At 42.9% G+C, this 14,638-nt stretch overlaps 1 long non-coding RNA gene across 1 annotated transcript in view; it reads left to right on the top strand.

Annotated features, from left to right (window-relative positions):
* LOC143661531 (uncharacterized) overlaps window positions 1–14,638 on the top strand; it is a 36,756-nt gene continuing 22,118 nt past the window's right edge. Inside the window, exons 1-3 of the long non-coding RNA XR_013164660.1 lie at window positions 1–664; window positions 858–912; window positions 2,333–2,498. This is a non-coding gene — a long non-coding RNA (uncharacterized LOC143661531). The remainder of the gene's footprint in view (window positions 665–857; window positions 913–2,332; window positions 2,499–14,638) is intronic.

Here is a 14,638-nt window from a genome sequence, read left to right as displayed (position 1 = left end):
CCTAACTTTTCTCCTTCAACTCTCATCAGGCAGTTTCATCTGCTTTCAATTTGAGCCTCGTGACAGCCATGCTAGATGAGAAGCTAAATGTCAAGCTGATTTCTTCCTCTTTGGAGTTTTTCCATTATTTCCTTTGTGGCTACACATTCGTCCTCTGACCTCTGCAAATACCTTGCAGGTGAAATCCCAGGGCAGTGGTGTAGCCAACAGAATGCTGGACTTGAGTCTACTTTTGCTCAGCCACTAGCTTGTGGGACCTTGAGCAAAGCCTTTTCCCAATCTCAGCTCTCTAAAAGAGGAATGGGGTTCTTAAAACAGAGAGGAGATATTAGACTAAATGCTCTCTGCCATCCCTTCTAATTCTAATGTTCAATAACTTTTTGATTTGAACGAATTTTGCAAAAGGAAATTGGAGCTAGTGATTTAGTGAACAAAATAAAATGCCAGATTCCCTATTTGGTCTTTGCTTCCTGTCTCGCCCACAGACTACCCAAGCCTCCTTCCCTAAATAAATTACTCATGGCAATAGTCTGAAGTGTTTAGGGCAGTGGAGGTTTAGAATCTTTATAATGTTTTGGAAACCAGACTGAATAGAAACTGGAAAGTTCTTGGCAGCTCTTCTTGCAGCTGCACATAACCTCTGTCTGTGAAGCTCTTCCATGAGGTAAGTGAAAGAGAATCAGGACTTGCATTGACTGCATTTTGGGCTGCATTGGAAATGCACAGGAGGGCCACTATACCAAGAGAAGTTTCTGTCTGGTTTCATTCTGCTGGCGTCCTCCCCTTTCCTTAATCTAAATGGATTTAACTCTCATTCTCATTGGTGGTGTTCTGTTGTTTTCTTCTGTTTCCATGAGCCTGAGCCAGAATGAACACCGGCCATGGAAAGGTACCAGGCTCCAGGGAGACCAGGTAAAGTCTTTGCAAATCGGCCTTTCCTTTTCAGGCTGGTTGTCTCATTTAGTAATGATAGGCTGTGGTAAATGAGTTGCATCGAGTAAACATAGCACAGAGGGTAGAAGCTGGAGAGAAAAGCTTAGTGGAAACATGAACCCAAATATTCGGAGAGCAGAGCTGAACTGAACTTATTTGCATAGTAACTCAGACATGATTATTTATTGATGAAGCACATTTCCTCTGAGGTGTGGAAAACAGGCTAACTGTGAATATGATTCCCCTGCCCTAGAAAGCTCATGGTCAGGAGGCTGAGCCCAGCAGGTCTGTCCCTGGCCCCGCCTTTCCCCTTCCCCCAGGTACTCCTGTTAATTCCTTGAGCTTTGGCCGAGGCTGCAGAATCCGGGTGATCTGTTTACTTGTCTTCCTCCCCACTAGACTAGTGAGGTTCTGGAGGGCAGAAACAATAGCTGATCACCACTAGACAACCCAGACAGCTAATCCCCCAGACTTTTAGTGGTACCCTAATTACATAGCAGAAAGAACAAAGAAGTGATTTAAGCATCTTGAAATTGAAATAGCTATTACCAAACACCAGAAGATCAGCAAGGATCAGCAGAATCATTAGATTCCAGAAAATCCAGAGCCTCTGAGGCCTCTGTATTCTTCCATCCTGATGTCAGATTGCTGGCAGCCCACGCTGAGCTGCTTTATAGAATGTGCAGCCAGGCCACTACCTCTAGAAAGAGGAGGGGAGGAAGGAAGGGCAGGCTCAGCCTGTTTGCAATTTGGAAGCCCTGCACTGAAGATTACTTAGCCAGCATTGCACACTGGATCCTTCTGTTCCCAGTGATAAATGAAGACAAGGTTGGCCCTTTCAGCTGATTAGACACAGGCATAGATGTCTGTGATTATATCTGTCAGGGGCTTGGCAGAAAAAAAAATTATCCCAGATGGTTCAAATAAAGAGACTTTAATAGAGGGATTATTAAGAGAGATGAGGGCAAGATTAAGGAAACAAATAAGGAATGCTAAGGTACCCAGAGACTTGCCTCAGTGGGAAGCCATTGCCTCCCAGGGTCTGAACCAGAGATGTCTGGGGCTGTGGAGGAAAGGCCTCCTTGGGATCTGTTACCTCCCAGGGACATGGCTACCGTGACTATTCTCAGGGACAATGTGTTAAAGCAGGGGAAGTGGGGGAACCCCTTCCCATTCTTCCTGCTGGGTCCTCCAGTTGGCCAAATGCCAGCAAGGGTGCCCCAGATGACGCATTCCTCAGGGGTCAGCCTCCTGGGGACTGAGAACACCTGGAGGTGGGCCAAATGGAGAATAATCAGTACTCTGACAATTAAAGTGATACCACGTGCCATATATCTTTTTATATATTTCGTATGCTTTTTATGTTATCTCATTTAATCCTCAGAATTACTCTGTAAAGCAGGTTGAGCCATGGGATCCTCAGAACATTAGAGGCTGATGAGCAGAGTGGACACACATGCCCTGAAGGGCCCAAGTTTATGAACCAAGAAGGGGGAAAGTCTGTGAAACCCATCATCAGAAGAGATGAGACGTCAACTAGAAAGGGAGTCCCTGGAATACTGACTGTGAGCACTTTGTCTACCTTCTTTAGATTTTATAACTTCCCCATGTTTGTGCCCTGAACGTTTCCCAATAGTAGGGAGAGTGTCTTCTGCTCAGTAGCAATCTTGTGGAGAGAGAAAGCCTGTGGGGTGCTGTGGTGCATCATGCAGCAAGAAAATCAGGCTGAATTCCCTGGTGCAACCACTGAGGAAGGAAAGGGAAACAGAAAACCCAGGAGCCAGATGGCCCTAAGAGGGAGGTGTGGGCTGGGTATAAGGGATGCAAGGCCTATATTTTGTGACTCTGGCTCCTTGGAGGTACAACTCTCCTCTTGGTTCTCCTCTGTCCCTGATGGAGGGGTCTGGGCAGGGGCAGGGAGGGGTGCGCTGCAGCTCATGTGAAAGCTGGAGTGACCCTGTAGTGACTCTGGGGTAGGAGGCAGCAGACACTGCCATCAGGTCTACTTTGCTGTAAGGTAATCCAGGCAAGAGCAGCCATTTGATCTGAAAGGCAAGGACATATCGCGAAATAAATATTTCACCATTCAAGTCCCCACTGAGCAGAGGCATGGACAGGACCTTGGTGCACACCTGAATCCCCTGCCCTGGCTGTCAGATCTCCAATGTCTCCTGCTGCAGAAGGGGCAGAGGAGGGCCCAAAGCTGTGCCCCTGATAGAGGCTCCTTTCCCTGGCCTCCCTTGACATGCTGAGTCACTCAGACAAGGCACCTTTCTGCAAGATGGAAATGATTTCCCAGCTCCTCTCTGGTGCTCTCTTCTTGCTGCAAAGATCAAATGCCATAACACGTGAAAGCATTTTGGAAGACTGAAACTGACATACTAATGTAGCAATTATTATTGACCATGTCTTTTTAGGACGTGTCCCTCAAGGGGCCTAAACTATATTTGAGCTGCTTTTATTCTTTTATTTGTTCATTTAACAGATACTTATTGAATGCCTGCCATGTGCCAGCAGCTTATTTTCTGCCTTATGGATTGGCAGGGTTATTTGTCTCTTTTTCTCCTCTCACAAGGCCTGCCCTTTAAAGGCTTTATTCTAACCTCTACTCTGTAGGGTTGACAGGGAGTATGAAAGGAAGTCGAGAGCCTGTCAGGGGGTGAGAAGGAATATATTGGTTGAAATGGGATTTCAGCACCCCTCCTCATTGCCCCCTGCCATTTTGCCTAAGGAACTGCAGGCCAGGTCTGCGTCAGGAGCCGGGGAGGGGCGTGGGGGCCCTCAGCAGCCCTGTAGGGTGCCATGGCAACCAGACGAGGCAGCCACTGGGGAGTTCATGTCAGGTTGTGCCTTGGAGCTTGTCATCTGTGGGCTAAGCAGAAAAGGAACCTTTTCCCATTCTGTGAGGTAGAGAAGGGGATGGAGAGGTGGGTGCAATGCCTATAACTCAGGCCAGGTGCTGGCAGTAGGGATGTACTCAGCAGAAGCAATCTCTCACTTTCAGGAAACCTTTCTGCTTGCTCAGAACTCGGAAGGCCTGGCCCTAGCACAGAAAAAGGCACAAATTGCCGGGCTTAGTTAATGCTGGGACATCCTCTCAGGACATCAATCTCAGAGAAGGAGGCAGAGGAGTCCCCACATGGCTGGCCAGTTCAGGAAGCCTTGCCTGTGCTGGTTCTAAATAATCACATACTGGCCTTGTGTCCTGGGGCGCATTGCCTCTGGGTTTACAGTATTTTGTTGTCCCTCTGTTTAGCATTGAGTGACATTCGTTTCCTGGTAGGACATATTGGTAGGCATCCTGTAGATGCCTGGATTATTTGATGAAACCAGCCCTGGTCCCGAATAAATTGATCTGCAAAGTATCACTGAATGTACCAAGCACAAATAGAGTGCTTGCTGAAATGGGAAAGGAAGGGAAATATGGGACAGGGTCTTGACCCTCAGCAATTTTTAAATATGCTCCAACTCAAAGGCCCGGGGAAGGGAGTCATGGTGGGGACAAAGTAGAAGCAAAACCCTTTTTGGGGCCAACCCCACCACCTTACATTTCCCAACCCAAGGCCAGAGAACAAGCAAAGCCCTAAATATTTGGTAGTAGACTCTTGTCTGCTAGGAGTTCATGTTTATGCCTTTACATCTTTCTCCTGTGATCCTTTCTAGTCATCCTCAAAGCAACATCTTAAAACAAGTCAAGCCTTCGAATTTTCCCTTGTCTAACCTTAGACCAAAGCAACACCCGCAGGCAGGCCCCAATACTGAGTAGGTGCTGCGCCCCCTGGTTAAGGCGGCCATTGTTGGATGCTGATACTGATGAAGATACAACAGCACTCTGCTCCTCACCAATATCATTATTTAATAAGGGCCACAATGATGATGGTGGTTAATAGTCCTTCACAGCATTTATCTTCTTTTCCCTTTCTTTGCACAGGTGCTTTAGGGCTTTATAAAAGAGCTTTCCAGGGCTCTGGTAACGTTTCTCTCTATTTCTCAGACCTGAGACACTATTTGGGGTTAGAAAGTTCACTTGTCTGAGCTGCAGAGGAGGAAGTGGGGTAGTGGCTGCCAGAATCCTCAGGAGGAGAGGGCCCTTTGGTTGGCTGTTTTCCTAGGTGCAGCATTGGCTGACTGTTCAGCATTGATTTTTAGATTGCTCTCTGCGATCACACTGCATTCTGCCACACTGGCCCGGGGCCTGTGCAAAGATTGTAATTTGCAATGACTCGGTTCATTCTCTGGAAGCTGCTGACCCTCTCTCCTTTGGCTGCCCCCACCAGGTCTGCTGGGGCCCACAGCTTGCCATCCATATGCTTCTTACTGTCTAGATTGAAAGAGCTGAGATAAGAGGGCATCCATACTCCTACTTTGCTAAGCACAGCAGTTTGGCTTCAGCTCTTAACACTGTTCTATTCTTGAGGGAATGTATGGTGGAAGAGGCAAAGTCAAGGAAAGTTCCTAAAGCAAAATAACATCAGAAACCTGTAGAGTGAGACTATAAAACACCCCAATGAGAAGATATATACTGTATTTGGAAATAGAAATGAGTTAAGAGCCAGATTGTCTTTAGCAAAATTAGCACCTCCTGCATACTGTTGGGAGTTTTAGGTGGAAACTGTGATGATTAAGTGAAAGGGGTTGCACCCAGGGGCTATATATTTTTCCTTCCACATTTATAGAAATGCTCTGAGAATCTCCCTTCTGTACTCTTTCATCACCACCCCCCCAATGCAATTTGTGCTGGCACTCTTGAAGAACAAAGATTTGTAAAGGTTTTAGAAGAGTGCTATGTATACAGTGAAAGCTCTGTAAGTGTTTGATAAAGAAATCAAAGAGCTAAACTGAAGGCCAGTGATGGGCCTGAAGGGGCCATAAACAGGTATGCAACTGAGGTAGAGAGAAATATATTTTGTGGTTTAGGGAAATTATAACTGATGATACAGGATAAAATCTATGAGGGGCTGAGTTTACATGAGAATTCATGAATTGCTGCTGGGAGGGAGGTGTGTGCAGCATTTTAGTGGAGTGCCCCCGCATGCTAGGTGCTTTACATGCATTGTCTCATTTAATCACCATAATATTCTATGAAGTAGGTGTTGCAGTCACTTTTTTACAAATAAGGACATTGCCCAGGGTCACATGGCTCTTACATGGGGTTACCTCTTCTTCTCTAAAGGAGAATTTGGGCCTGTTCTCCCCTGGACAATTTGTGAAGGGGAGGGCCAGCATACTCTCAGCCACCTTCTCCACCGTGATCCGCACTAGGCTATGGGCAACTGTCTCTGGACAGCAGAGGTGGAAGGAGAGCCAAGCCACACTGACCTCACTCTAGCCCTTGTGTGAGTTCAGAGGGGCTGAGGTCACCCTCTCGCTGTAGCCCTCGGAGCCTCCAGGGTGGGGTCATGAGTTCTCTAAAGCTGTCACTGACTGCTCACTCTTCCTCTTTCCAGGGACATATTGGCCAAAGGCCCAGGCTCTGCTGATAGGGAACTGACCGATTTCCTAAAATAGAAAGTCTCCTCACCCACCTGTTCTCCCGTTGAGCTGGGTGGGTCTTCTTTAGTATAAAGCTCTGTAGATTTGTTTGCCCAGAGCTTGGGCGTGAAGAAGTGAAACTCAATGGATGCCTTTGGCTGCATCATGTCTGATCAGGCATGACCTGGGGGGTAATTAGGATAATAGGGCAGGTTAGGGGGTAGACAGGAGTCTGTGCTCTCACTTCTAATTAAAAGGGATGAAAGAAACTCAAGGGACTGCACTGACTACCCAGATGAGTTCCTTTTCTTCTTGCAGTGGCCCAAGGTCCTGTGATACAGGGCAGTGAGCTCTAAGCCTAATGTTGGAGGAGCTGAATTCAAGTCCTAGTTATGTAATTTTCCTAGCCAGAAGGACCTAGAGCAAACCTTCCTGAAACTTGGTTTTCTCATCTATATAATGGCTATGATAGTTTCCTTCTACCTGCTCACAGGGTGACCATGCAGGTCCATAGGGGTGACCCCTATAAATATCAGGCTGGGTAAGCGCGAGGCCCAGTCATTGCACTTCGTGAGCTGATAGGAGGTAAGCTTTTGTTGGCTCAGAAATCACATCCACGCAGGCCTGGAGCAGGAAGGCTGAGCCCAGGCCAGCCTGCCTATGAGGAGAGCTTCTTCTCTGTGCCAGCCTTTTCTCCCCCATCCTGACTGTCTTTCCTGTTGATTATAAAAATAACCATATATCTTCTTCATTTTGCAGTTTGGATTTTGTTTGTCTGCTTTAATTTGCTTTTTGGTCTGATGGGCTTTTTTTTATTTCTCTGTATGTAGTTGATCCGAAATGCGATTTTACTTAAAAGAGCAGAATTTCCCATTCTTTTGTTTATGAGGGGTGTCTTTTCTTATTAATCGTATTTTGTCTTTACTGCTTAAAATTCATCCAACATACTTAGCTTTCCAGTAGTGCATGTGTTAGAGGGAGAAGCCATAGGAAGAACAATGGTATGATAATAACTTTCCCTTCCCCTCTGTGTGATTCTGTCTTGAAAATAGTAAGTAGGGAGAAGGGGTAGGTCCAGTCTCAAGTTGAGGTCATGTTTATACCATGTCCATTCTTAGGTACATGCTACAGTTGAGAGTTTGGCAGGATTTGGACAGGGTCATAAGCATGGGCCTGGGAGTGTGGGCCTGGCACCTCTGCTGATAGCTATAGGAATAATCAAGAGAATGTGTTTGGGCAGGGATCTAGGGGAAAGCTGGCTGGAGAGGCTCTGCTCCCTTCCTGGTATAGTTGGCTCTAAGTGACTTGGATGGGGGAAAGAGAAAATGGGGAGAAGCAGAAGACAAAGACACAATGGCCAAACCAAGAGAGGAGTCCCAGCCAGTGTTGCTAAACTCTGGAGTCATGCCCAGATCCCTTTGGAATAGAGCAATGAAGTCCTCAGTGTCAATCTTGGAGCCTGGAGCCAGTACCTATTCCTCAGTGATAGTCACAAAGAACAGATAAAATCCTTATGCTTGAGGAACTACAGATCTATCAGAGAGACTAAAGCAATACTTAAAAGCAAGAAAAATGTGGGGACTATTACAAAACAACTGACTGAGTGGCTAGGCATAGGTGGGTGGGTATAGGGATGACCATCTGTCTACTCTGGCTCCCTGTGACCTTCTGAGCTGTCAGAAGGGAGTGGATTAAGAATATCCTTACCATTTGACTTCTGGTTGACCGATAGGGTGATATAAGATTCTCCAGGGTGCCATTCCTCCACAGAAACTTTGAATAACAAGCAAAAACTGGAAAAGCCAATTCCTCAGAACTCCAGAGGGCATTTGAAGGGTTGTGGTACCTGGGTGACTGCCAAATCAAGAAAACACAGCTTTAAAAAACAGGAGAAGATTCTGAGTACCTTTTCTGTCCTCTTCCCCATCTCCTTCCTGGTGTGGTATGGAGCCAGTCTGTGCTCCCTTTGTGGGTCCCTGACCCTGTACCAAAAGGAGCAGAGTAACCCCACACACATATTGGGGTACCTGTATGTAAGTGCCAATGCTGGGGGCAGGGCGGGATGGCCAGCCTGAAAGACTGAGCCAGGAAATCCATCTCTGGCTCACCCTTCCAGAACTTGCCCTGTAGACAAAAGAAGCTTGCTGAGAGCTAAAACAGTATAAGAAACAAGTCAAAATGGTCTGGGCAACGAATTACCTGCTTTAAGACATAAATGGAACATCCTGGAAGGCAGAAGGGAGTCTATTTCATAGGGAGAAGAGGAGAAACAAAGATTCCTGTAAATGAGGGAATTCCTGAGGCCATTAATGAGGACAAGCCCAAGACAAGACTCAGGCATGGAAAGATGAAGACCCTGCACTTTACTTTTACCTGGGGCTGTTCTTCTTGACAGGAGGGCTAAACGCTAAGGACAGCAACAGCCATGTACAGCCAGTTTGCAAAGTCTGTGAAGGGTATTTTTGTTTTGGATTACTTGTTTTTGCTAGCTCTTGTCACTCAGGAAATCTCTGCCATATTACTAGCTAGATACAAACTTGGGAAGCAGACAGTTCAGGGGCAAAATCTCAGAGTTAACACATTAAAATATTAAAATGTACAGTGTACAAGAAAATATTACAAGATATAGAAGTAGGAAATTATGGCCCATCCAAGGAACAGGATAAAAACTCACAAACAATCAAGAAAGAACACCAGGCTTTGAACACACTGGACAAAAACAAAAAAATAATTTTCAATATGCTCAAGAAGACAAAGGAAAATACACAGAGAAAGAACTAAAGGATATCAGGAAAATGATGGATAAATAATAGAAGAGTCTCAGTAAAGAGGTAGATGTTTCTAAAGGGAACTAAATAGAAATGCTGGCATTGTAAACCACAATAACTGAAATGAAAAATTCTCCAGAGGGTTTCAACAGCAGATTGGAGCTGGCACAAGAAAAAATCAGTGAACTCCAAGACAATGCAATTGAAATTATTTTGGGTGAGGAGAAGGAAGAAAAATGTATGAAAAAAAAGTGAACAGAGCCTAGGAGAGCTGTGGAACAATCATGTGTGAAAATATATGTATTATTGGTGTCTAAGAAGAAAAAAGGACCAGAAGGAATACTCAAAGAAATAATGGCAGAAAACTTCCCAAATTTAATGAAAACATGAATATACACATTCAAGAATTCCACAAACAACAAGTAGGATAAACCTAAAGGGAACCATCCCCTGATGCATTAGTCAAACTGTTGCACACCAGTGACAAGGAAAGAGTTTTGAAAGCTGCAAGAGAAAAGCAACAAGGTAGATACAACAGAGCCACAAGAAGATTAAGTACTGATTTCTCATAAAAAAAATAACCATGGAGTTAAGAAAGTAGTGGGGAGGTTCCAGGCCAAGATGGTGGCTTAGTGAGGGGTGGGATTTAGTTTGTCCTCCAGAGCAGCTAGTAAATAGCCAGGAACAGTACAGAACAACTGTTGGGGCCACGTCAGTGACTGAACACACAGCGTACCCCAGTCTGGACAAGCCAGACCGGCTGCAAGCCCACCCAGGACCGTGAGTGCCCCAAGCCACAGAGCTAGTGCCCCTCCCTCACAGGCTGCTCCCAAGAGCAGAAAGGAAAGAGACTTTACTAGCAGCAGGGGCTGAGCACAAGGAAGCTCCAACTGTGGAATCAATTAACAAATTCTGACTACTAAAAATAGGCCCACGGCTCAGCTATGGTAAAATCTGAGGTTGCAGGTTTTTGCCCCAGGTGGGCAGGGCTGATGGAAAAAGAAAAAAAGACAGAGTTTTTTTGATCAGATAGCACATAATACTTGAAAGGTCTCAGGCCCTGAAGGAAAGGAAGGGACCAAGAGATACACAAAGCAGCATACCAACTGAAGCTCTTGATAGGCAAACCCAGGGAATGGGGATCCTGCTCTGAAAAGGATTTTTCTTTTTCCTTTTTATGGCTGTGTTTCTAAAACTTGACTACTCTTTGAATACAGCTGCAGGGCTTCTCAGGCTCCAACTGCCCCAGGCATGGGCAGAATTAAGCTTGTATAAGAGTTTGTCTGGAGCCTGTGCCTTCCCCAGGAGGGGGTGGGGCCCAGCTCAGGTGGAATCTCTCCCTCAAGGAATTCAGACCTAAGGGTCTGGAAAACTGAAGCAATTAAAGTCAGGCTACAACCTCTCCTCTGTCTCAAACACACCCCCAGCAAGGAGAGTCTGCTGAAGTTAAAGGTACCACATCACCTTATGCTGGTGGGACCTGCAGGCACACAAGAGCCACATACTGGGCAGGATAGGAAAAACAGAGTCCAGAGGCTTCATAGGAAAGCCTTTTAACCTGCTGGGTCTCACCCGCAGGGAAAACTGATGCAGGTGACTCTTTCCTCCTGACAGGAGGCCATTATGGTCTGGAAAAATCTGACTGGGGTCTATAATACCTAAATAGACCCTCCTGAGGTGGAGGGGAGGCACCAAATAGGCAGGACAAGAAACAAGAAAACAAGAACTGAAAAATTCTGGTCTGTTAAACAAAGCTAGAGGTCCAGAATAAGCTGAACTGAATGTCAAAGAACAGATAGACAACAAAGTCATCCAGCAAGAAAATCCTAGGTAAAAAAAGTGAAAACAATCTCCAGAATAAACTAATTAAGGAAATTAAGTGCCTAGAAACCAGCAGAAAATAATGAATCATACTAGGAAAATTGAAGATATGGCCCAAAGGAACAAACCAACAATTCAAATGAGATACAGGAGTTGAAACAATTAATTCAGAATAGTCAAACAGACATGGAAAACCTCATCAAAATCAAATCAGTGAATTGAGGGAGGATATAAAGAGGCAATGAATGAACAAAAAGAAGAGATCAAAAGTCTGAAAAACCAAATCACAGAACTTATAGGAATGAAAGGCACACTAGAAGAGATGAAGAAAAAACAATGGAGAGAACATTATGCTGAGTGAGTCTAGCCAAAAACTAAAAGACAAATACTGTATGGTCCCACTGATGTGAACCGACATTCGAGAATAAACTTGGAATATGTCATTGGTAACAGAGTCCAGCAGGAGTTAGAAACAGGGTAAGATAATGGGTAATTGGAGCTGAAGGGATACAGACTGTGCAACAGGACTAGATACAAAAACTCAAAAATGGACAGCACAATAATACCTAATTGTAAAGTAAAATGTTAAAACACTGAATGAAGCTGCATCTGAGCTATATGTTTTTGTTTTGTTTTGTTTTGTTTTACTATTATTATTACTTTTATTTCTTTTCTCTATATTAACATTCTATATCTTTTTCTGTTGTGTTTCTAGTTCTTCTAAACTGATGCAAATGTACTAAGAAACGATGATCATGCATCTATGCGATGATGTTAAGAATTACTGAATGCATATGTAGAATGGTATGATTTCTAAATGTTGGGTTAATTTCTTTTTTTCCATTAATTAATAAAAAAAATATATATATGAGCCCTGACTAATAAAAGGAAATATGCTAATAAGCCAAAAAAAAAAAAAAAACAATGGAAACCTACAATGTCAGATTTCAAGAGGCAGAAGACAGGATTAGTGAACTGGAGAATGGGACAAAAGAAAATATAGGGAAAAGAATGGAGAAATGTGAGCAGGGACTCAGGGAATTGAATGACAACATGAAGCGCATGAATATATGTGTTGTGGGTGTCCGAGAAGAAGAAGAGAAGGGAAAAGGAGGAGAAAAACTAATGGCGGAAACTACCACTGAAAAATTTCCCAACTTTTATGAAAGACTTAAAATTATAGATCAAGAAGTGCAGCATACCCCAAACAGAATAGATCCAAATAGATAAACTCCAATACACTTATTAATCAGAATGTCAGATGTCAAAGAAAAAGAGAATCTTGAAAGCAACAAGAGAAAAGCAATCCATTACATACAAGGGAAGCCTAATAAGACTGTGCATAGATTTCTCAGCAGAAACCATGGAGGAGAGAAGAGAGTGGTATGATATATTTAAATTACTAAAAGAGAAAAACTGCCAACTAAGAATTCTATATTCAGCAAAATTGTCCTTCAAAAACAAGGGGGAAATTAAAACATTTTCAGACAAAAAAATCATCACTGAGAGGCTTTGTGACTAAGAGACTGGCTCTGCAAGAAAACTAAAGGGAGCACTAGAGGCAGATATGAAAAGACAGGAGAGAGAGGTGTGGAGAAGAGTGTAGAAATGAAAATATCAGTAAAGATAAAAAGAAGAAAAATGAGATATGACATATAATCCAAAAGGCAAAATGGTAGAAGAGAGTACTGCCCATACACTAATAACATTAAATGTTAATAGATTAAACTCTCCAATCAAAAGATAGACTGGCAGAATGGATTAAAAAACAGGACCCATCTATATGCTGTCTACAGGAGACACACCTTAGACCCAAGGATAAACATAGGTTGAAATAGAAAGGTTGGGAAAAGATATTTCATGCAAACAACAATCAGAAAAGAGCAGGAGTAGCTATACTAATACGCAACAAATTAGACTTCAAATATAAAACAAGTAAAAGAGACAAAGAAGGACACTATGTATTAATAAAAGGAACAGTTCAACAAGAAGACATAACAATAATAAATATTTATGCACAGAGCCAGAGTGCTCCAAAATACAAGAGACAAACATTGAAAACACTGAAAAGAGAAATAGGCACATCTACCATAATAGTTGGAGACTTCAATTCCCCACTCTCATCAATGGACAGAATATCTAGACAGAGAATCAATAAGGAAACAGAGAATTTGAATAACATAGTAAATGAGCTAGACTTAACAGACATTTGTAGAACATTATACCCCACAACAGCAGGATACACCTTTTTCTCAAGTGCTCATGGATCATTCTCAAGGATATGCTGGGTCACAAAAAATTCTCAATAAATTTAAAAAGATACAAATAAGACAAAACACTTTCTCAGATCATAAAGGAATGAAGTTGGAAATCAATAATAGGCAGAGGGCCAGAAAATTCACAAATATATGGTGGCTCAACAACACACTCCTAAACAACCAGTAGGTCAAGGAAGAAATTATAAGAGAAGCCAGTAAATATCTTGGGGCAAATGAAAATGAAAACACAACATATCAAAATTATTGGGATGCAGCAAAGGCAGTGCTAAGAGGAAAATTTATTGCTCTAAATGCCTATATCAAAAAAGAAGAAAGAGCAAAAATCAAGGAATTAACTGTTCACTTGGAAGAACTAGAAAGAATAGCAAACTAACCTGAAAACAAACAAAAAGAAAGAAATAAAGACGATTAGAGCAGAAATAAATGAAATTGAGAACATGAAAACAATTGAGAAAATCAACAAAACCAAAGTTGGTTCTATGAGAAAATCAGTAAGATTGATGGACCCTTAGTGAAGTTGACAAAAAGAAGAAGAGAGAATATGCAAATAAATAAAATCAGAAATGGAAGAGGAGAAATAACCACAAACCCTGCAGAAATAAAGGAGGTAATGAGAAGATACTATGAACAACTTTATGCTAAAAAACTAGACAATGTAGATGAAATGGATAACTTCCTAGATAGGCATGAACAACCAACATTGACTTGAGAAGGAATAGATGCCCTCAACAAACCAATCACAAGTAAAGAAATTGAATTAGTCATTAAGAAGCTCCCCAAAAAGAAAAGTCCAGGACCAGATGGCTTCACATGTGAATTCTACCAAACAGTCAAGAAAGAATTAGTGCCAATCCTGCCCAAATGCTTCAAAAAATTGAAGAGAAGGGAAGACTACCTAACTCATTCTATGAAGCCAACATTGCCCTCATACCAAAGCCAGACAAAAATACTACAAGAAAAGAAACTTACAGACCAATCTTTCTCATGAATATAGATGCAAAAATCCCTCAACAAAATTCTTGCAAATCAAATCCAGCAACACATTAAAAGAATTATACATCATGGCCAAGTAGGGTTCATCCCAGGTATGCAAGGATGGTTCAACATAACATAATCAATTAATGTAATACACCATATCAACAAATCAAAGCAGAAAAACCACATGATCATCTCAATTGATCCAGAGAAGGCATTTGACAAAATTCAGCATCCTTTCTTGTTGAAAACACTTCAAAGCATAGGAATAGAAGGGAACTTCCTCAACATGGTAAAGAGAATATATGAAAAAGCCACAGTTAACATCATCCTCAATGGGGAAAAACTGAAAACTTTCCCCCTAAGATCAGCAACTAGACAAGGATGTCC

Source organism: Tamandua tetradactyla, chromosome 17 (assembly GCF_023851605.1).
Source record: "Tamandua tetradactyla isolate mTamTet1 chromosome 17, mTamTet1.pri, whole genome shotgun sequence".
In the NCBI taxonomy this organism is placed as follows: Eukaryota; Metazoa; Chordata; class Mammalia; order Pilosa; family Myrmecophagidae; genus Tamandua; species Tamandua tetradactyla.
The sequence above is the reverse complement of the archived record's forward strand: the minus strand, read 5'-3'. Positions and strand labels throughout refer to the sequence as shown.